General features: G+C 43.6%; 1 long non-coding RNA gene, 6 other non-coding genes and 1 pseudogene across 7 annotated transcripts; 7 read left to right on the top strand and 1 right to left on the bottom strand.

The window, feature by feature from the left end:
* The first annotated feature begins 249 nt into the window (after positions 1-249).
* LOC147264450 (5S ribosomal RNA) lies at positions 250-368 on the top strand. Its single transcript, XR_015114379.1, has one exon. It is a non-coding gene; the product is annotated as a 5S ribosomal RNA (ribosomal RNA).
* Positions 369-678: 310 nt separating this feature from the next.
* Positions 679-797, top strand: LOC147264449 (5S ribosomal RNA). The gene has a single exon (XR_015112826.1). It is a non-coding gene; the product is annotated as a 5S ribosomal RNA (ribosomal RNA).
* Positions 798-1,107: 310 nt separating this feature from the next.
* Positions 1,108-1,216, top strand: LOC147264448 (5S ribosomal RNA; annotated as a pseudogene).
* A 310-nt stretch (positions 1,217-1,526) lies between these two features.
* LOC147264447 (5S ribosomal RNA) lies at positions 1,527-1,645 on the top strand. The gene has a single exon (XR_015114811.1). It is a non-coding gene; the product is annotated as a 5S ribosomal RNA (ribosomal RNA).
* Positions 1,646-1,955: 310 nt separating this feature from the next.
* On the top strand, positions 1,956-2,074 carry LOC147264446 (5S ribosomal RNA). The gene has a single exon (XR_015114412.1). It is a non-coding gene; the product is annotated as a 5S ribosomal RNA (ribosomal RNA).
* Positions 2,075-13,818: 11,744 nt separating this feature from the next.
* trnas-gcu (transfer RNA serine (anticodon GCU)) lies at positions 13,819-13,900 on the bottom strand. Its single transcript has one exon. It is a non-coding gene; the product is annotated as a tRNA-Ser (tRNA).
* Positions 13,901-15,035: 1,135 nt separating this feature from the next.
* Positions 15,036-19,643, top strand: LOC147264443 (uncharacterized). The gene is made up of 3 exons (XR_015112651.1): positions 15,036-15,213; positions 15,294-15,417; positions 19,385-19,643. It is a non-coding gene; the product is annotated as an uncharacterized LOC147264443 (long non-coding RNA).
* On the top strand, positions 17,272-17,344 carry trnar-ucu (transfer RNA arginine (anticodon UCU)). The gene has a single exon. It is a non-coding gene; the product is annotated as a tRNA-Arg (tRNA).
* Positions 19,644-20,368: the final 725 nt, after the last annotated feature.

The raw sequence follows: 20,368 nt of genomic DNA, 5'->3' as shown, positions 1-20,368 counted from the left end.
TCCCTCACACACCTTTTCTTGAAGCGCCTTTCTGCAGCTTTGAAATTGAATGTCATGCAGCGTGTAATTTGAAGTAGACAGATGGCAGATGCAGTACTTTTCTCTAGATGACATCAACATTCTTTTCTTTTATTGACAGGACACCGATTTGGCGTGTGAAAAGACCCTGAGGCTGTTGGGCATCACTTTTTTTCTGAGGTTGTAAAGTGTGTGAAATGGATATCGAGCCCATGTGTGTCAGAGCCAAGGGCTTACGGCCATACCACTCTGAACACGCCCGATCTCGTTTGATCTCGGAAGCTTAGCAGGGTCGGGCCTGGTTAGTACTTGGATGGAAGACCGCCTGGGAATACCAGGTGCTGTAAGCTTTTTTGTTTCTTTGTGAGGAAAGGGCAGCTTTGAGTCTTTGGTGACCAGCATGAGCGAGCTTCCCTCACACACCTTTTCTTGAAGCGCCTTTCTGCAGCTTTGAAATTGAATGTCATGCAGCGTGTAATTTGAAGTAGACAGATGGCAGATGAAGTACTTTTCTTTAGATGACATCAACATTCTTTTCTTTCATTGACAGGACACCTATTTGGCGTGTGAAAAGACCCTGAGGCTGTTGCGCTTCACTTTTTTCCTGAGGTTGTAAAGTGAGTGAAATGGATATAGAGCCCATGTGTGTAAGAGTCGAGGGCTTACGGCCATACCACTCTGAACACGCCCGATCTCGTCTGATCTTGGAAGCTAAGCAGGGTCGGGCCTGGTTAGTACTTGGATGGGAGACCGCCTGGGAATACCAGGTGCTGTAAGCTTTTTTGTTTCATTGTGAGGAAAGGGCAGCTTTGAGTGTTTGGGGACCAGCATGAGCGAGCTTCCCTCACACACCCTTTCTTGAAGCGCCTTTCTGCAGCTTTGATTTTGAATGTCATGCAGCGTGTAATTTGAAGTAGACAGATTGCAGATGCAATACTTTTCTCTAGATGACATCAACATTCTTTTCTTTCATTGACAGGAAATCTATTTGTCGTGTGAAAAGACCCTGAGGGTTTTGCGCTTCACTTTTTTTCTGAGGTTGTAAAGTGAGTGAAATGGATATAGAGCCCATGTGTTTCAGAGTCAGGGACTTACGGCCATACCATTCTGAACTCGTCTGATCTCGAAAGCTAAGCAGCGTCGGGCCTGGTTAGTACTTGGATGGGAGACCGCCTGGGAATACCAGGTGCTGTAAGCTTTTTTGTTTCATTGTGAGGAAAGGGCCGCTTTGAGTCTTTGGGGACCAGCATGAGCGAGCTTCCCTCACACACCTTTTCTTGAAGCGCCCTCCGCACCTTTGGAATGGAATGTCATGCAGTGGTTAATTTGAAGTAGACAGATGGCAGATGCAGTACTTTTCTCTGGATGACATCAACATTCTTTTCTTTGTTTTGACAGGACAACTATTTTGCGTTTGAAAAGACCGTGAGGCTTTTGCACGTCACTTTTTTTCTGAGGTTGTAAAGTGAGTGAAATGGATATAGAGCCCATGTGTGTAAGAGTCAAGGGCTTACGGCCGTACCACTCTGAACACGCCTGATCTCGTCTGATCTCGGAAGCTAAGCAGGTTCGGGCCTGGTTAGTACTTTGATGGGAGACCGCCTGGGAATACCAGGTGCTGTAAGCTTTTTTGTTTCTTTGTGAGGAAAGGGCAGCTTTGAGTCTTTGGGGACCAGCATGAGCGAGCTTCCCTCACACACCTTTTCTTGAAGCGCCTTTCTGCAGCTTTGAAATTGAATGTCATGCAGCGTGTAATTTGAAGTAGACAGATGGCAGATGCAGTACTTTTCTCTAGATGACATCAACATTCTTTTCTTTCATTGACAGGACACCTATTTGGCGTGTGAAAAGACCCTGAGGCTGTTGCGCTTCACTTTTTTTCTGAGGTTGTAAAGTGAGTGAAATGGATATAGAGCCCATGTGTGTAAGAGTCAAGGGCTTACGGCCATACCACTCTGAACACGCCCGATCTCGTCTGATCTTTGAAGCTAAGCAGGGTGGGGCCTGGTTAGTACTTGGATGGGAGACCGCCTGGGAATACCAGGTGCTGTAAGCTTTTTTGTTTCATTGTGAGGAAAGGGCAGCTTTGAGTGTTTGGGGACCAGCATGAGCGAACTTCCCTCACACACCTTTTCTTGAAGCGCCTTTCTGCAGCTTTTAAATTGAATGTCATGCAGCGTGTAATTTGAAGTAGACAGATGGCAGATGCAGTGCACTGGACTTCTCTCAAAATATTCCCATCAATATTTCCATGGATAAGGAAGCCTAACAAGGTAACCGGGAGATGGGAAACAACTTGGATGATAGAAAATTGTTTTTAGTTTATTTTACAGCTGGTTGAAGACGAGGGTCAAAACTGACCTGTTAACATAAGAGATGGGAACAGAAAGCTAACAACAAGAGGAAGGTTGAAGCAATGAAAAAGGAGTTTGATAAAAATCTTGAACTGACAGTAGAAATATCCTTTTGTATGTTTACCTTTGTTGACAGAAGTCACTTTAGCTTGGCAGTGAAAAGAATCACTGCTAGCTTGACAAATAAGTGCACAAACTAGGTTCAAGCTGGACTTTGGACACTAGTATCTGCAACAACTCCCATCAACTCCTAATCTAGCATCTCTGCTGGGTCAAACTATTTTACAGAACATTTGACAGACCTGTGGAGCAGTGAGGACAGACATGAGTTGATCCACATGATCCACTGAAGCATCATTTTCCCCTGCCACTGAGGTCACCAACATGAGCTGGAGTTGGGACTCTTGAACTGAACCTGGTATCACAGCGACACCTACTGCTGCTAAATGGAACAGCAACATTGAACCCAAGTACAGGATTGGAGGGAGACTGATGGTCGCTGTTTGGGTTTTTGAAGAACAAGGAGGGCGTTGGTTCAAGCTGGATTCTCAGAGACTATTTCCCCAACCTCTACATTGGAATCTACACTGTCATCCAGTCATGTGACTGAAGTCATCCAGTCATGTGACTGAAGTCATCCATTCATGTCAGTGATGTCACTTGGCAGGACTGTCATTGCCTTCACATTCTAGAAAAGAACCCAGACTCCACATTTCCTCCTATCTATTATTGTGTCCCATCCTCCTGGTCCTTACCCTGAATTCTCAGAGTTTATATCCAGTTAAGTTCTCAAAACAGATTCAGCCATGAGTGTAGATTAATTTCCTTTTCTCCACTGATTATATGTCAAGGTTTGTGTGTGGGGGTGGAGCCTATCCCAGCAGCCTTCGGACAAGAGGCGGGGTTCATCCTGGACAGGTCACCAGTCCATCACAGGGCCAACACACAGAGACAGACAACCATTCACACTCACAGCCACACCTACAGTCAATTTAGAGTATCAATCAGCCTCGTCCCCTCTTGATGTCTTTGGACTGTAGGAGGAAGCTGGAGTACCAGAGAGAACCCACACAGGAACAGGGAGAACATGCAGACTCACACAATTGGGGCTCAAATCTGGAACCTTCTTGCTGTGAGGCCACAGTGCTGACCACTGCACCATTGTGTCCCCTGAAAATGCCACCAGATCGTTTGGATTTTCTATAAAATCAAGTACACATGAACATGAAGAGGTTTTCACAGGGCTGGTGGTGCAATGGATAGCATGACTGACTACTGTCAGAAGATTCTAGCTTCAACTCCTGGCTCGCTCACTTAAAATTTTATACTCAGAAGCTTTCACACCTGAAGTGTGAACCACTGCTAAAAGTCCCTGAAATCCTCCAAGGTTTCCTCCTTGTCTGCTGTAAACATGAACACATGCATGGATCCTGCTACCTCTCACATGTTAAGCTGGCACTTGACAGTGACAGCAGGAGAACAAGAAATCCCAGTGTGTCATCAACATTTCCTGGAAACTAAATGACAGAAGCCAGTGGTGGCAGGTGAAAAAAATTCTTGGTGGGGCTGGTGTGCCAAAAACATTTCCGTGCCTAGTCTAGTATAATCATTCAAAAGGAGCAGCCGGACAATTATTAAATGTTTTAAAATAGTATTTACTTTCCTTCTTAAAATCGACAGTTTCAAAGACAAAAAAAAACAACAACAATTTACAACTACAGTAAATTTTATGCGATCAAATATTATACAATGATGTTAACTTTACAGAAGGTGATTTGAGCTTAATCTATACAATACAAATCAACAATGTGTGTGTTTGTCTCTCTCTCTCTGTCTCTCTCTTTGTTCATCTGTGTCTGTCTCTGTCTCCTTCTCTGTGTCTCCGTCTTTGTGTCCTTTTCTCTGTGTCTCTATCTCTGTTTGTCTGTCTCTTAGTGTGTGTGTCTCTCTCTGTCTCTCTCTCTTTGTGTCCGTCTCTCTTTCTCTCTTCGTCTACCTGTCTCTGTCCCTCTGTCTCTCTGTCTATTTGTTTCAGTCTTTCTGGGTGTGTGTTTGAATTCAGCAGTTATTTGTACAGGAACTTTGCTCGTCTCTCTTTCTGGGAGGCAAATTTCTCAATGACCCTGGTGTTGAAACCAGGAATGTTTCGTGTCAGTTTTTTCTCAATGGAGAGCATAGCCAGAGCGTTGAGCCGATCTTGTGCCATGGTATTTGTAAGAAAAGTTTTTATCCTCTTCAAAGTGGAGAAGCACCTCTCAGATTCTGACGTTGTCATTGGTGTGGTGATGAGGATGTTGAGCAGACTTACAGTTTCAGTGAACGTGTCTTGAAGGTTATTTTCCATCAAAACCTGATAGAGAGCCAGTGCACCACTGCAACTCTGAAACTCTTCGTTCCCGTAGATCAGAGACAGCTCTGTTTGAAGTCTGGCCTTGTCCAATGAGGGATAGGCTTCCACTGTGGTTTTCAGTGCTGAATCTGGGAACTTTCGGCTGTGCTGTGGGAACAGGTCTCCTTGCAGGAGTGTGGCGCTGACAAGATGCTTGGTGAAACTAAATCTCTCCTTGGCATGGCTCACAATGGTGTCACATACCTATGCAATGATATAATTATACAAAATAGGAATTATTGCATCTTCACTTGTCTTAATACATTGACCTGATGAGCTAGCCTATATTATGTAATAAACATACTGTAATGATTCATATCATCATAAAAGAATATACATTTAAGTCTGGACCACTGTATCATATGGCCAACATCTTATTTTGATTTTATTTAATAATGTGATTCAAATCACACTAAGAAGCAAGTTCTTACCTCCAGTGCCAAATGGTGCAGTGTGTCTTCTCCCAAGGTTCTGCGTCTCTTTGCGGGTGGCTCCTGAGCAGGTCCCCTGAACTCCTCATCCTCAGCCAGAGTAGGCACGTCCTCCCTGACCCAACACATAAGTTTCATGAGTAAGTTCTAAAAACTGGTTAGGGATACATTAACAAAACCAAAGGTGGATATCATTACTGTCAATTATATTATACAGATAAATCAATTCTTTAAATAAGATGATATATAAGCATTTAAGTCTACATATACAGAGAAATTGAGGTTAGGCTACAAATTAATTAATTTAGCATACCTGATAGCCTGCATGTGGTCAATGAATGTCTGGGTGACTCCTGCCATGTAGACAGCATCAATGTTTCTCTTCTGCAGCTGGTTGTAAAGGATGTCCACATGTGGCATGATTTTGTGGAACAGGGCCAGTAAAAAACAAAAAGTTTCATCTTCCAGCATTCTCACATAGCCACCAGCTTCTCTCTTTGTCTGGCTATCAAACCCTTCACTGTTCCGGATAGCCTGAAAGCAATTCACCAGATCCTTCTTGTGCTCATAAACTGTGTTAACACGACTGTTGAAGTTCCAACGTGTTGATGATGCACTTGGAAGTCGGTGCGCAACCATCTCATCAAGCACTGCAGTTCTCTTGCTTGACTTAGAGAAAAGAGAAGCAAATCCCCCCATGTCAGAAAAAAAGTGACTGATCTGAGGGATGTGGGAGGTTGCTTGCTGCAGTATCAGGTTTAACTGATGGGCATAGCAGTGAACATAGTGAGCGTTTGGATAGATGTCTTGTACCTTTCGCTGCACTCCTCCTTTGGCACCCCTCATCACAGCTGCCCCATCACAGGCCTGGGCAATCAGCTTCTTTTCTTGTCCCTCAGAAAGGATGCTGTGCAGCCTCTCCAATAAGGCACTGGCTATTGCATCCGCACAGGTGTTGGGCAGCTTCAAAAATTCAAAGAACCGCTCTTGAATATTGTGGCGGTCGTCAATGTATCTCAGAACTAAGACTAACTGACACTGTGTTGAAACGTCAGTAGTTTCATCAGCCTGGATCGCTAAAAAGTCTGCCGATTTAACTTCATCCAGGATCTGTTCTCTCAAAACTGCCAGCATACAGTCCAGGAGCTCGTTCTGTACTGTCTTCGAGGTGCCTTTAAAAACGGTTGCATTTTCAAGGTGCTCCCTCAAGTACCGATCAATGGATGCCATCAAGTCAACTGGACCTCTGAATATTCCAGCGTTGTCAGAGGAATCACTTTCGTCATGTCCCCGCAGAGCCAGTTCAAAAGCACCACAGAATTTAACAGTTAATTATCTTAGATAAGATGTTACGGTTCTTATCTACGTCATCATTGTGCTTCCTTACAGCGATGCGGTGACTGTCATCGAGCTGCGTTGCTATGCTAATCTTCCCAAGAACCGCTAGCTTCACGCAGTTTTCCATGTGAATTTTCGCTCTTTCGTGTTTCTTAATCCGCTCGGAGAGGTGCTTTAGGTCAGTGATTCCTGTCTGTGTCCATGCTGAATCACACCGGTCACTCCTGAAAGGGATGCAGGGGAAGCAAAAAAGTGCGTTGGCTGCTCCACAACCCGTCAGCCACGGCTTGCGCTGAAACCAGCTCCGGCAAAAAGTCCTATTGTAGGATTTAGCCTTTTCCTTGGACTGCTGCTGGATGTTGATTTCAGGCTTGTCCGGTCCCAGCTCCTTAACGCGGATTTTTTCCGCCATGGTCCTCCTCGCAAAAGGGAAATTTAAAAGGGATCTCACCGAAATCGGTGGAAACTTCTGCTCTTGAACTTCGATCGTTGTTGTCGCCATTTTCTCTCTCACTCACTTCTCGCGGTATTTTTTTTCGTAGGGCATCGGAAATCTGGGAATCTCACTACGCAAAAAGAATATCGCGGGCTCCTCAGCTAGCTTTCGCAATCCAAACCTTCACGCATTTTACGTTGGCGTAGGGGCGACTTTTCCGGCGCCCCTACGCCGTTAAATTTGGCGATGTTGATTGGCCAATTATTCATTATTTTTCCCTAGCAACCATACAGGATTGGCTAATTAATTGCAGGTCTGACAAGCGCCCCTAAAGACAAATTATACAGTCTATCAGAGTAAATTCACTATTAATTGAATGAGTCAGTTGGCGTAAATTTTGTTTAAATGACCCATATTGCATGTAGACACACACAATTAAGTAAGGCTGACATTGACGCTAAAAATTGTAAACATATGCACATATATATGTATAAATACATGTAGAGATTTTCCTCTCCACATCTGGTGGGGCGGCGCCCCAGCGCCCCCTATGAGCCAGCCGCTACTGGTGGATAATAAAAAACTTTCTCATTCAAGTTGAAACCTGCAAGAGGCAGCAGACAAGGTCAAATTAATTTGACACATCAAACTAAACAACAATAGGGGGCATACTGCCCTCTACTGACTAAAGCTGATAATGCTACCATGAACTATCAGGAAAAGAAAAGCAACAATTAAACAAAATAATAAAGGACATTCACCCCCCCCCAAAAAAAAGAAAAAATATATTGAAAAAAATGTCCTCAAATAGTGAAGTTTCATCAAACCTTGTGTCTGTATGTTGTGATAGTATTTTATACACAAAATGACACTAAACTCACCTCCATGTTTGATGCAGTACAGAAAAAGAACATAGTTCCCTTTATTCTCCTGCCATTAAAGTTCATAAACTAGCAAGAATGTCAGGTAGCATTAGCATTAACTTCAGCTAAAGTCTACCAGCTTCAGGTACCTAACAATCGCCTTACTCGCTACTTAAGGCTTTATCGTCCATGGTTGTCTTCCGCTTATTCCTTACTATTAAGGGTCGCGGGGGGGCTGGAGACTATCCCAGCATCAACGGGCGAGAGGCGGGGTTCACCCTGGACAGTTCGACAGTCCATCGCAGGGCCAACATACAGCAATTGCTTGCAGTGTACAAGTCCCAAGACTTTCATAAAATTCATCACTGGATTCAGGACGACCCCTGCTGCTCGGCCCCGGTGGGCGGGAGGAGGCTCAGGCCCAAACAACGCTGACTGCAGCTTTAATTTAATCCTAGGTTTATGTAATACTCCGATAAATCAGTGGTATTTATTTCATGATTTTCATAGGAATAAGTTAAGAATAAAATACCAGTTCATGGTTAAGCTAAAATTTACATAAATTAGTATTTGTTATGAAGAAGATATTAAAATGTATAAAATTTGTTTAAAATTAGTAACTTTCAAAAAAAACATCATTTCATGGGGTGTGAATGTCTTTAAAAAATGTTGAAGTAATTCTATTACGTTAGGTTACATGCGTGAGTTCATGACCTTTAGTGTTTACACTTCCGGGAGAAACGCGCGCGAGGAAGAAGGAGCATCATGTTAATGGCATAACGTTATCGGAGTTTGGAGACTGTGTGTCGTCGGAGAGGAGTTTTTATCGGTAACGGACTGTGAACTGTAATTGACCGACGTGATCGGAGTGCGTGAGTCGGATTCTCCGCCACCGATTGTGTTTTGTTGAGCACCAGGCAAGTCCAGTTACAGAAGCTAGCGGGAGCTAGGCTAACGCTGTCCACGCTGAAGGGAGACGCCGCTGCAAGGACGGGACAGGAGCTTCGGATAGTCGCCTCGGGAGAGAGTCGTTAACGGAGGATGTGCCGCTGCTGCCGAGTCACGGAGGTCTGTTGCTGCGGGCTGCTGCGAGCGGGACGGTTGCTGCCATAACGAGTGAGGGATTCATCGGCTGCGGTCCGGTATTGTTGACTTCACCGACACACGGGGGGATCTGGTAAAGGTTTCCATCATGAGCTCCAACTAAAGCGCGCCAACGAAAGTAAACATGAGTGCACTCGAAATAAAATTAGACAGTTGAAAGAGACAAACAATATACCCCGGGGTTCTTCTTTTTATTTTCTATAGTCTTGTTTATTCAAGGTTTGAATGTGTTTTTCTGCAAGCCTTTAATACATTTTCTAAACTGAAATCTTGTGTTGTTTCATTGAATTTGTGTGTTGTTACTGAAGCTTTACAGCAGAGTTTAAAGGTCAAGTGTACTCCCCATAGCCTCCAGTTGAATATTTAAGAGTGAGAATCATACATTGCCCTAGATTGATATTAATTATTCCAGATGGGACTTTTACCATACAAGATATTTGAAATGAGTTAAAGTGTTCCCTGTAAGCCTAAGGTGGGTTTTAATATTGGAGCCGGTGGTAAAAGGGTTACATTTAGAAATCTAAACCCCTGCTACCATGAGCACACATGGAAATAAACACTCAACTGACCGCTCGGTCTACTTCAGCTAGCACACTGAACAATACTGTTGTTTACTTGCTAGCTGATAAGTGAGCAGCTGATGTTTGCAATAACATTGAAATAAACTAAAAATAGAGTCAATAGCTCAAATCCTATCACCACCAAAGGAGCCACGTCTTTAACACTTCAATCTCATAGCGACTCCTCAGGATTTCTTCTTCTCTCCATTGCATTTTGTAGGAGGCTCCTGCCGGTCCACACTGCCTTCCCCCTAACAGATTCAGCTACTGAGACTAAAGTTCGTTAGTGAGCTCAATGCATTAAAGTGACTTAATATTTGTTGAAAACTAAATAGGCGTGAAGCTGTAACCTCACATGAACACTTGAAGTCTAGATTTCAGCTGCATGTGAAGAAATCAGCATAAAATCCTTGTGTTGGTGTTTAAACCTGGACTACCAGAACCAGGCTAAGAGGTGTTTGTCTGTTAGCTGTGAAGCAAACTGAAACATGAAGGCTTTGAGGGTTTGTTCTCAACACAAAGAAAGATTCCATGCTCAGACAACTGCCAACTCTGTAAAAAAAAAAAAAAAATTTTTTTACAAATCTCAGTTTATTTCTTCATGAAGATCTTAATGAGGCAATCAGCACCAGAGCACTTAAGTTAAAATTAGTAACACCGTCACTAACGATGGATTTATTTGACCCGATGTAGTTTTGCTGATCAAATATAGTTTTCATCAAAATATAGTATTTTTTTTATAATTAATTATTTCCCAATATGCAACGTCACATAAATGAAAAAATGGAGGACCCTATAAAATGACCTGACATCAGTGTTCAAGGGTGAAGTCATTTTTGGAATGAAGAAGAGTTCATCCAGCTTTTTTTGCCTCGTGTCTCTGAACCAGCTCATTTGTTGTGTCCACGCAGAGAGAGAGAGAGGATAAATGTGATCGTGGAGAAGTCCTTTTGTTCTTCAACTTGTCCAACTTGATGGTGAGTCTCCCTTTGTCAAGGATTACTGAATGCTTGTGTTATTCATGGCATTGTTAACACTTTATAAACCCTTCATTCAGAGCTGTAAAGAACCTTTAACCTCATATCCCAGACATCAAAGTGGGCCACTAACTGGTGAGATGAAGCTATGCTATGCTGCTACATTCTGAAGAGGTAAAGTAGCAGGTTCTGAGAGTGATGGCTAACCTGGATGTGTTCATCTCCTACTTTAATATCAGCGTCCCAACTTGGAGCTCTGACCACCTCCAGCTTTTTGTTCCTGTTTCTGCTTCAGTCAACAGGGAACTCAAACCTGCAATAGAATCATCAACAACAATGGAATAGAAAACAGAGGAAGAAAAAATATCATAAACTTACAAAGCTGAGAAATGTTCATGAAGAATAAATGCACACATTATGATTGAGGCCAGAAAGTAAAACTCCACACCAAATGTATTTTGACATGTAGGGATAATGAACTTGAATGTGTTGAAATAGCAGATGAATGAATCCACTATCACAAGATGGCGTCACAGATCCTGATGCTCTGAGCAGGAAACACCAAGCAAAACATGACTAAAAAGCTCCTGTTGTTCCCTCCATGAAAAACTGTGGCACTGATGAGAAGAAGGATCCCAGCGTCCTCTGAGGATCCATCGCCTCACCATTCGGTAGAAGGATGATCGGGTCGGCACCAGGAGAAACCCTTGTGTCTCTGATGCAGGGAAGATGGAGCACTGAAGAGGACACATTGTGGCGTCCTGAAGAGGACATTTGGTGGAGCCTGAGACAGCAAACATCATGCCGCCCTTCATCAGAAGAACCATAGCACTTCAGTCACGTGACTGAAGTCATCCATTCATGTCAGTGATGTCACTTGGCAGGACTGTCATTGCCGTCACATTCTAGAAAAGAACCCAGACTCCACATGTGGCTCCCATGATAACTGATGGACCTCTGGTTGGAGGCTGGACGATGATGTTTGGACTTGAAGGAAAACTCCTTGTCCAAATTCCATTGTGTTCAAATTTAAAGTCCCACAATAAGAAGTAGCTGAATCTGACAGGTGAAGGTTTGGAACTACAAGATGGTTGATGTTTTCTTGACTTGATGCTCTGACTGTCAGGGTAGATGACAGCTTCTTTCTGCTGCTGCATCTGAGTGGCTATGATTGGAGGTTTTACCTCCCAAGTTTGTCTGGTTCCAGGGGAAATTTGAAAATTTCAGTCCCCAACCTTGGCTGTTCTGAAACTCTTCTCCTGAATCACTCCTGAGCTGCAGCAAGAAAAAATACCAGTGCCCAACCAGATCAACTTCATGGCTGCTAACAGCCTCAGACACTTGATTTCCATCAATCTGGAGCCAAGAAGGCCCTCACCTTTGGTTCTCCTCCAGGAGGGTCCAGGTTCTGCCATTGTGGCTCCTTGTGCCACTGCCAGAGAGTCTCAGCTGCACACTGCAACATTTCAACAGGAGATTTACATTCCTTCAAATGTCCTGACATCTTCTTCCAATGGTTCTGTTCCATATTTATATTTTAAAATCAATTACATGATGAAAGCTGCCACAGCTGGTTTAAGTGAGAGAACACGCTAGGCAAGGCAAGGCAATTTTATTTGTAGAGCCCGTTTTCTCAAACAGTTTGTCTCAAAGGGCTTCACATGGCATCATAACAACATCCTCTGCCCTTAGACCCTCACATCGACTGAGGAAAAACTCCATAGAAAACCCTTTTAACAGGGAAAAATCTGGGAAACCTCAGGGTGAGCAACAGAGGAGGGATCCCTCACCCAGGACGGACAGACGTGCAGTAGATGTTGCTACAGACAAGAAAACAGTTTACAATGCAAAATGTGGGAAACACGGAAATGTTAATAACAGCTGAAGAAGGAAGCTTCTGGTAGGGGAGGAAGGGAGAGCAAGCCAGCTTGATGGGGGACTGGATGGCAGACTGGTTCATGGAAGGGGAGCGCAGGCCGGTGTAATAGTAGGGAATAAGAGGGGGGGGGGGGGGCGATGCAGGCGGCGGTTGGGGCTCTGGTGGATCTGTGGAAACACAGAGAGACTGCGAGACACCAAGGCCAAACTACAAAGTGCAACAAGTAGTGGTAGTGACAGTTCCAAAAATGTGCAGGGAGGAGAGGAGGAGAGAGGGGGAGAGGAGAGGAGAGGAGGGAAGGGCTCCATGTAACCTGATGTGTCCCCCAGCAGTCTAAGCCTGTAGCAGCATAGCTATCAATGGTTCAGAGCTACCTGAACCAGTCCTAGCTGAAGGCTCTGTCATAGAGGAAGGTCTTAAGCCTGGACTTAAACGTAGTTAAAGTGTCTGCCTCTCTGACCCATGGAGAGAGCTGGTTCCACAGTAGAGGAGCCCAGGAACTAAAGGCTCTACCTCCCAGTCTGTTTTTATTGATACTGGGAATCACTAAAAGACCTGCATTCTGGGAGCGGAGTGCTCTGGTCGGACAGTAGGGACTAATGAGCTCTTTCAAATAGGATGGAGCTTTATCATTGAGAGCCTTATAAGTCAGCAGAAGGACTTTGAAGTCGATTCTAGATCCTACAGGAAGCCAGTGGAGAGAAGCTAAAGTGGGAGAGATGTGTTCTCTCTTCTTAACTCCCATCAAAACCCTCGCTGCAGCGTTCTGGACCAGCTGGAGACTCTTTAGAGAGTATTTAGGACATCCTGACAAGAGAGAGTTGCAGTAGTCCAGCCGAGAAGTGATAAATGAGATTTGAAACCAGTAAAATATGCTTTTCTGTGTGCAAACTAGTGAGGGGCATGGAAGGATATTTTACCACCAATACAGAACCCAAACTTTAGTCATGTGATGAGATGGCGACTGAGAAGAGTGATTATGAAGTTAATGGACAAAATGTGAATTGAAAGAAAATACATTAAAAAATACTAAATAAACAAATAAATAAAAGAAGGAGCACAAATGACATTTTTCTGCACAAATTTACTGGTATTAGACTGCATTTTTGGTTCATGAGTAGATGAAAGAGTATCACATATATATTATATACATGTGATACATGCACGTGGCTTTGGACAAAAGCTGAAAGAAATTGTAGGATTATTTAAATGTACCAAGTGGACTATTTCAGGTTTCTTGAAGATGCTTCAGCTCTCATCCAAGAGGCGTCTTCAGTTTTCTTCACTGATGGGAGGATTTATAGCTCTGTGGGGGCGGGACCTTCTACAGAGGTGATTGACATGTGAGCTCTGGGTGTCTGAGTTGTTTTAGTCAGGTTGTGAAAGGGAAGTTGACTCAACTGGTATCTGTGTCAGTTAAAAGCCTCACAGTAATTCCATAATCTAGGAGTAGAAACCAGAGTCGCTCACGACGAGGATGGGATTCGAACCCATGCGTGCAGAGCACAATGGATTAGCAGTCCATCGCCTTAACCACTCGGCCACCTCGTCTGCTGACAGCAACCCTGAGCTTTTAAACACCTGAACTCTTTGGAGCCTATTTGTCAGAAATGGACCCAGCAGGAGCCACTGAACACAACTCTGACATAATCAGGCTTCTTCCCAGCAGCATCGTGCTACAGAAGGCAGAATACAGACCATCGACACATCATCAGAGTGAACACCAGCTGATGTTTACAAGTTTAATTCACCTTTTACTACAAAATGACATCCAAGCTCAGATTCTCTTGTCCTGATTGAACAAGTAAATGTTTAAGAAGATGAGAGTACCAGACTTTTTCATCCAAGGAAACAAGCATCCTATCCATGTCCTATGCAGAGTTTCTTTTAAAAAAAAAGTGAGACAACCTCAAGATTTTCTGTTTCCTCTTGTTGGATTTTGCCACAGAGAATCAGAGACAATCAAAAGCTTGTTGGACTTTAATGTTGGAGGACTGAACAAGTCATGACATCATCAGTTTTACCTTCACAGGTGCTTCATTTACTTTACTTTCAATTTTACAGAGGTAGAACCTGAAATCAAAGCTGCCCATCAAAAGAAGTGAAAGCTTCCCAGGTTGTGATGTTCTTGTCTACAAACTGTCTTGTATGGAGCTTCAATCTTTAATAAAAAGAATAAAAAGAAGATGACATGTGTTGTGATTTGGCGCTTTAAAAATAAAACTTACGACTTACATGGAAACTGTCTGGGGGGGGTGGAGCCTAGGTATGTGTTTGATGTCTTAATTCTGTCTCTGATGTCTGAATTCTGTCTTTGATCTCTGGGTTCTGAGCATTGATCTCCTGCTTCAGTCTTTGATCTCTGACTGATCCTAAACTAATCAAAGGATCACATCAGCATATTGGTCCAGTCTACAGATGGTGATTTTACCTATTTGAAGCCTTATTTTGTGTTTGATGGACATTTTTAAAATCATTAATGACTTTTTGACTGAACATCCTGGACACTGTGGTGCCTGATGAGGAGACAACTTGGGTACAAAGTTGAAGAGGAGGGTTTTTGGAGAGGGGATATTTTTGCAGTGTTCCAAGTCAATAATAACTGTGGCAAAATGTCATCATTTTTCAAAATGTCCTCACGAAGATGGTTTGTAATTCTGTCTCTCCCTCATCCTCAGCTGCTGCAGCCCTTTCAAGAAAACCTTTGACTCGTGGATCTAACAAAGATCAGATGTTGTCTCCTCCAGAACATCAACACTTTAACGTTGTTGGCAGGACTCCAACCTGAGCAGGGAGACCCCAATGGATTTCTAGTCCATCGCCTTCACCACTCGGCCACAACAACCACATTCACACACACATTTGTAAAAGATTCACATTGACACAACTCTTTAAAATTATGTCACAAGCCCATTTGTTTGAGGTCCTATTTTCTCTTTTTCAGCATTCCTTTGTTTCCAGGTCTCTAATAAGTGCAGAATTACAAAGACAAAGCTGGATCCATCCTGGGCAGGTGATAGGAGCCCATTGACCACTGGCCAGAGACCCTGGCACAGACATTGGGGATGGTGAGAGAGAGCATTTCTACAATTATATTCTACATTTATAGAATTCTACAATCCTACAATTTCATTGAGCAGACGCTTTTGTCCAAAGCCACTTGCATATTTTTTCGGTGAGTTTGGCTCCTGAGCTCAAGACAGTTGTGACTAATAAAGGACAGCTTCAAATGCAGCTGTGAAGCCTCATTGTCAGCTGGGAGGAACGACAGGTGTCTCCCTCTAGTGGCTCCTCACAGCAACACGAGCCTCATTTCATACACATGCATCCACCACCTCACTACCAAAGGCCAGTTGGGCCTCGACAGACAGGTGAGTTTCAAGTGTTGGACAAAGGTCTTTAAGATGTTCTTATTAATTCTATAACATCTGAGACTAAAATCTATGGAATTACAACCAACAAGCAGTCAAACACCTGATCAGATGCTCCTTCATGAGGCTGAGAAGAATCAATCTAAACTGGGATGAAGAAAATTAATTGAGAGGAGAAACCTACTGATTGGATGACATGGACCCACCTGATCCATGTCAGCCTTGTTGGAGCAGAAAGAGGTGGATCAGAGGAATCAGTGGATCAAGACTCAGGTGTCAGATGAAGAATCTCTTTATTCACAATGGAGTCAGAGAAATCTTCCAACGTGAACTTGACAGACCATTTTATACCAAAGACAGGCTGTGTGTGTGTGTGGGGGGGGGGGGGGGGGACAATGGCTTAAGGGAGCTCCAGGTAACTGGTTTGAACTGGTCCCTCATCTCTGTGAGTAGAAACCATCTGAGGTGGAGGGTGGAGATCTGATTTGACCTCCTGATCTCCCAGTAAAGCCAGTATAGATGTTGAGCTTGGAGGAGTTGATGGCCTCCTTCATCTTCTTGTTGGAGATGTTTGCTAAACTCAGCACCACCACAGATCAGAGGAAAGTCCACTTGTAAGCTGGACATTGGAGTTTCTAGTGACCTGCAGGATCTTAGTTGTGGTGGCAGCAGGCCTGTTCCAAGAGCTGGGCTCACATTCATGATCAGGCTTCATAATGGTTCTGGACCACTGAGTGATAGAAGCTGATCCTGGAGCAGCAGAAGAAAAATATAGAGAAGAAAAGACAAAAGACAGAGAGAAATGAGGGAGAGAATGACAAAAAGATGGGAACAAGATGAGGGTGAAAGACAAGCAGAGAGAAAGACAGAGGGATGGAAGACAGACACACAACCAACAAAAGCAACAACCACAATAATAGTTTTGATATTGTCCTGTTATTGATGTTTTCATGTGAAAGTGGCATATTTAAGATAAAAGACACTGTTAGAACAGAAAGATCCAGAAAACCCACCAACAAGAGGTGTCTGGTACAGATGTGGAATTATTGGCTCACACAATGTTGAGGCAACTGGGAAGAAGACAAACAAAAAAGGCTTGTGTGATTCAGACATTCATCAAAAATGGTCCTGTAGAACTGTTCAATGTGTCATGACTTCAGAAGCTCAAATCCTCTCTAAGTTCTAGTGAGAGTGGAAGAGATTATAAAATGAGAGAAGCAGGGCCCTCACTCAGAGCTGAAATACCTCAGTTGGGAGAGCGTTAGACTGAAGATCTAAAGGTCCCTGGTCCGATCCCAGGTTTCAGCAGAGGAACAGCATTGACTTTACTTTCCAGTGGAGGAACTGCAGACATGAAGGAAACTAACATCTTGTCCTGTGTATTCTTATGACATTCAAGACATTTTTGGAGCCTCTTGTTGGATTTTGCCACAGAGAATCAGAGCCAATCAAAAGCATGGTGGACTTTAACATGGAGGATTGAACAAGTCAAGAAAGCAGCAGTTTGACCTTCACAGGTGTTTCTTTTCCTGTCTAAATGCTGCAGCGAGAGCCTGAGTAGCTCAGACGGTAGAGCATCAGACTTCTAATCTGAGGGTCCAGGGTTCAGGTCCCTGTTCAGGTGCTGTGGTTGTTCCAGTGTTTGACAACATGGTACTGGATGAAGTTTAGTGTTGAACAAACTGTCATCACCAAAAGTAGAAGTGTTCTTGTCTTGAGACTGTTCCTGCAGGTCAAATGTGAAGAACCGGCAACCCCCATTTTGCAAAAAGTTAAATTTTTCTAACTGTTCAATTGGAAAGTATTTTCAGATTGAAGAAGTGATCAAGAGAAACAGGAAAATCCCTCTAAACACAGCAAACTCCATCCATCAATCCATTTTCTACAGATTTTCCTGTTCAGGGTCTCAGAGGGAACTGCAGCCTGTCCCAGCAGCCTCAGTACAAGAGGAGGGGTTCACCCTGGACAGGTCGCCAGTCCATCACAGGGCCAGGTGAAAGTGCCAACCACTGCACTGCCCCTACTAGTCGTCTACATATCAGTGTTCTCAGTATTGCACTGACATTCACATCAGTATTGTGCTTATATTTTATTTCCTGGCTCTTCAAGCCTCCTATTATGCTGAAGTTGATTGCTTCAGTGACCAGGAGACGTTATCATTGGCAGCTAGTTTACTATTATTGCTGCTGCTGTTGCTGTTGTTGGTTGTGTGTCTGTCTTCCATCCCCCTGTCCCTCTGTCTTTCTCTCTGCTTGTCTTTCTCCCTCATCTTGTTCCCATCTTTTTGTCATTCTCTCCCTCCTTTCTCTCTGTCTTTTGTCTTTTCTTCTCTATATTTGTCTTCTGCTGTCTGTCCTATCCTGCTCTCTTTCAACAACCAACCAGTCAAAGCAGACGTCCGGTTAAAAAAATTATCATAAAAGAACTCTTGATGTGATTTGGCTTGAGACATGAAGAAGATAGGATTTTTTTTCTCTTAATTTTAGAAGCATTTACAGATTCATGTAAAGATCATCAATCAGTGTAGTATTTCAGACAGACTTCTGGTCCGTGAGGACGAGGAATCCAGCACAGATCCACAGAACTCCAACTGCCATCTTTGATGATTCCTTTACAGTCTGTAGGGTGGAGAGATCCTCCTGAGTCTGGCTTTGAATGTTTGTCTGTGGATGTGTTAACCCTGTCATGGACTGGTGACCTGTCCAGGGTGAACACGGCCTGTCGCCCAAAAGCTGCTTGGATAGGCTCCACCCCCTCCATGACTCTGAACAGGATAAGCAGAAGAAAATGGATAGAAGTCATGACACATTGAACAGTTCTACAGGACCATTTTTGATGAATGTCTGAATCACACAAGCCTTTTTTGTTTGTCTTCTTCCCAGTTGCCTCAACATTGTGTGAGCCAATAATTCCACATCTGTACCAGACACACCTCTGGTTGGTGGGTTTATGGATCTTTCTGTTCTAACAGTGTCTTTTATCTTGCTTTTATCTTTTATCTTTTGGATCTTTTCTTTGTATCTGCATTCTGTGGTGCACGGTTGCTCTGGAAGAGCGCTCTATCTAACTATTTTCACTGTACCCCCCCCCCCCCCCCCGTATAGCAAAAAGAAAAGATTCTGATTCTTACACACACACACACACACACACACACACACACACACACACACACACACACACACACACGTGTATAAACATGATGTTCCGAATGTTTCACTGTCTGTGGTTGTCCATCTTTCCTTGCCTCTTCACTGTCATTGTCAGAACTCTGAGCAGTCTTCCTCTCCAGGTGATGTCTCTGAGTGATGATGATTGCTGTCTGTTCAACCAGCTTCATTTGTTGATATCTGAGAAGGACTGAAGACAGCAAAGTGTGCTGATTGGCCAACAACCCCACACAGGTCAAAGGTCACTGCTCTGAGGCAGACCAGTTTACTATATCAGTGGTGACACCATCCACTGCTGGCGCTCTCTTCAGTGCTTCTTGTTTCTGCCCTTTGTGCTTGAGCTCCTAGAGCAGCTGGTCCGGCTCTCCCCCTTTTCTTTTCTATTCCACTAATTTTTTTTTTAAATTTTCTATTTTTGTAATTCATCATCGATCTCAGCTCACGGTTGCTACACTCTTGACCTCCTGTGAGCCTTGAATCTCCATCCTGACCAGCAGAGAGAAGCCACCTTTGTGTTGGAGAAGAGCAGCTTAGTCGAGGCAGCCAGCAGCCTGAGACCAGAGGGTAGCGAATCAACGTGCTTCCCTTCTTCATCGAGCGAATGTCAGCGGGAGCCACGGTCGACGAGGTGGAGGCTTTGGAAGCCGTCCTCCCTCCAGTTCATTGGAGAGGCATCGTACATCGATGGGAGAATCCAGCTGAGAACGTCAGCCGGTTACGTTGGTTTTCACCTATTCAGGCCTGGACTCCTGTCTCACTGCCAAACTCCGCCTGACTCCGTAGAGCTGGTCAGCCTCCACTCAGTCCTCTTCATTTGTTTGGAGGTCACTATCGTTCATCCTACACACCTTTCCACCTGCCTCTTTGCCGTCTACTTGAAGCTCAGATAAATGGAGGCTAATTCATCCCTGCTACTCAATAAGTGCCTTCATTACTCTGCTGGAATTATCACTCTGTCTTAAGTGTTTTCTTAATTGTATTAAATCCTCTTTAATTTCCAAGAAGTGTTCCAACTCATTCATGCATGCAAGCCACTGATCCACAAGAACTCATTGATGAGCTTAAACCTGAGACTGATCGTTTCTCGTTGGATGAGACAAAAATACAACGAGTGGAGCCCAGAGTAACAACTGGATAAAACATTCTAAAGATACGCCGTCATCACCAGTTTATCAAGTCACGACACTCTTTTTATATCATCTTTTTATATCATCCAACATCCTCAGGGACTATCATTGAAGAAGCTCTATTTAATATAAGATGCATAAAATCACACCACATGAAGCAGGCTAATGAAAAATAAATCAAATGTAAAAATGCTTTATTTTAAGATCTAGAATATCTTGTGAATATCTGGAGCTTAATTCCAGCAGCAGACCTCCTCAGGTGATGGAATTTATATTTGACATGTTTACCATTAAATGAGACACATTTGCAGTCCATTGAAATCTACTTGTGTTCATGGTGAGTTGATTTCAAAA

This window comes from Aulostomus chinensis, chromosome 4 (assembly GCF_037954235.1).
Source record: "Aulostomus chinensis isolate RoL2024-O1b breed Wild chromosome 4, RoL_Achi_v1.0, whole genome shotgun sequence".
Taxonomy (NCBI): domain Eukaryota; kingdom Metazoa; phylum Chordata; class Actinopteri; order Syngnathiformes; family Aulostomidae; genus Aulostomus; species Aulostomus chinensis.
The sequence above is the reverse complement of the archived record's forward strand: the minus strand, read 5'-3'. Positions and strand labels throughout refer to the sequence as shown.